This window comes from Rhagoletis zephyria, unplaced genomic scaffold (genome assembly GCF_001687245.7).
Source record: "Rhagoletis zephyria isolate East Lansing unplaced genomic scaffold, Rhagoletis_zephyria_1.1 Rzeph_scaffold_05284, whole genome shotgun sequence".
NCBI classification, from domain to species: domain Eukaryota; kingdom Metazoa; phylum Arthropoda; class Insecta; order Diptera; family Tephritidae; genus Rhagoletis; species Rhagoletis zephyria.
In genome coordinates this window covers 1-2897 of record NW_016162367.1, presented here as the reverse complement: position 1 = coordinate 2897, position 2897 = coordinate 1, and positions in this window count along the sequence as shown.

The window sequence follows — 2897 nt, the reverse complement described above, 5'->3', positions numbered from 1 at the left end:
AAAAAAAACTGTTTGTTCGATAAAAAAAAATCTGGTTTACTCGATATTCGAAAAAAACCGTGGAAACTGGTCCGGAAAGACCGAGTCAATCACCCTAATCTTTAGTCATTCATCAAAGACAGGAGAGCGAAAAAACGGTTTATTCTGAAGGAATTGCCTTGATAGGCGATATTCTCTACCTATTATTTTACAAATCTTTTTTTTTATAACGGTTTAACGATATGCATAAATCTCCATGTCTGCAGTTCATTCAGGCTTACCAAATCTCATTTTTGCCACAACGGCGATTTTGGCGGTTTTGCAACTGGTCGATGGGCTGTTTTGCAAAAACATGGACGATATGTAAATTTGTTCCATCGCCTTTTAAAGCCCTTCTTGGTTACCAATAACAAAATACATTAGTCTTTAAAGTCTAATTAGTCTTTCCAAAACGTTAGGGTTATGAGCTCATCGGATTTAAAATATGTATGCATTTATGTTTCTCTAAAAATCTACGTAACTCATGTATGTAATTCTCTTCAGAAAACCAATTAAATTAAAGCATTTCGTAATCAACTATTTGGTATGGAATTTTCCCATTGCTTCAAACACTTGCAGGCCAGGCCGCGCCGCCAAACATTTTGAGGCTTTTACAAAACAAAACGCTTGCAGGTTTACAACAAAGCAATAAAATAACGCATATTTAAAAAGAATACCAAATGTATGTAGGTAGTGACCAAAGAAAAAAGTAGGCATTTAAATGTTTGCTAAGATAATTTTTTATTTTTCATGGTTTTTTATTTTGTGAAAAACATCGATAATGGTCGTATAATTGCTGCTACGGCCTCCTATATGTGGCAAGTGGTATGTATGTCTAGTAAAGACATTTGTACTTACATATACTATGTATGCATGTAGTACTCAGTGGTTTCATTCAAAAAATTTTCCATTGCATACTAGCATAAAAGTGCATTGCTTGCAATGTATATGTGCGTTTATGTATCTACCTGTACTACGTTTGCAGGCTTGCTTGTAATACAAAAGCAGAAAAAAAACGACTCACGTGCATACTTTAGCAGTCGAACCTGATCTGGCGACGTAGCACTTACGTGTGTATGTATGTACTCATCTTATACATATTACATATACTTCTATATGTACACATAAATATGTACCTACAGTATTGCAACAAGTAATCATGTGATAGCAGCACAAAATACTTGTGAGTACAACTCAAGGCACTCCAATAGCTGTATACACTTCTGTGAGCAAACATACCCAATATGCACGAAGCAAACATTTCAATTTTCTCAAGTGGAGATCCAGCATTTTTCTCCAACATTTTTTCCAAGGTTTGACTAAAAGTTAAATAAAGTTTTAATGCAAGTTGATATCCAAACTTTGCTCAAGTGGAGAACTCCTGGAGATTATTTTGCATACAAAAAAATGCCGTTTTTTGGAGAATGGGTTGGTTCTCCAATTGAGCTACTCTTGAAAATCAACATTGGACCTTGGAATTTTTTATTAGATCTCCACTTGATCTCCAACCCAGATGTTTATTGGGTACTTACATAAATACATACAAAAGGTGTTTGGCCAAGTTTGTAAATATGTACATAAACATGTGTGGCATATGTACATGTGTATGTATATGGTCGAAAAAGACGCGAAACAAGCCAGCAAAACAAAACCAATAGTTAAATAGCTGTATGAGCGCGAAATGAGAAAAGAAAAAAATCACAGAATGAAGCAACAAATCAAGTTTTACGAACATATGGCATACATATGTTTGTATAAATATGTATGTACATATTTAAGCCAATTTAACAACAAAAAATTACAACAATAATAAAAATTAAATAGTATTCATAGTAGATATGAGTAACCACCATACCTAAGCGCCTACAAACATACATACATATGTATACTTTATATGTACATATGTACAAATTTATATATGCTGTCTGCATAGCCAGTCTGCGTTGCGCCAAAGTAATTTAATTTTTGTTTAATTTTTTCTGCTCTTTTTCTTTGAGCTAGTGGTGACTAAGGCCCAGTAGGAAAGGAGATAACCGCTCTTTCCATTTTTTGAATATACATATGTACACATGTTTATTTGTATGTACATATGTGTATAAACTTACAAAGTATTTATTGTACAAAGTGTACATATAAAAATAATATAATGTGGGTGACGGTGCGTATGAGTGACAATTAGGGCAGATAGTAGGAGTATGGAAAGCTTCAAACAAAAGCAACTAATCTACATACATACATGCATATTAGTTTGACATGACTCTATAGCGAGTATATACATACATATGTACAAGCATATATGTATGTTTTTAAAATGTAAACGTGCAGTTATAAAGGCGACGAAGTTAAGCACTGCATATCAATGAAGATAAAAACAATAACAACAGCGCTTAACTGATACGTGAAATATGAAGATAGCAGCAGACAGCATTTGGATACAATGTTTTACTGCCACAGAAGATATTACGTGTAAAATAAGGAAATTTTGAATGTACATACATACATACATATGTGATAAATTTTTATTTTCCGAAATAAATTGGCTGAAATTCTAAACAAATATTTCGCATAAAATTGCAGCTATATACTATGTTCATATACACGTTTGTAAAGTTCAGCAATGCAAATTTTGAAAATAAAACAATTTTAGTACATAAATATTTTTACTAAAAAAAATTTATTTGTGTTACAAAAAATTTTGGCACTAATTTTCAAATAACACTCGTTAACAACACAAGAATGAAAGGTTGTGAAAGTATGCATTTTTTAAATCATTAAATTTCCGCGCTGCATAACTTTAGTACTAAGTTCAAACCGTACACATGCATATCGCTGACGTTTTTATACTGCAAGTTTAGCGGAGCAAATTTTATATAGAAAAA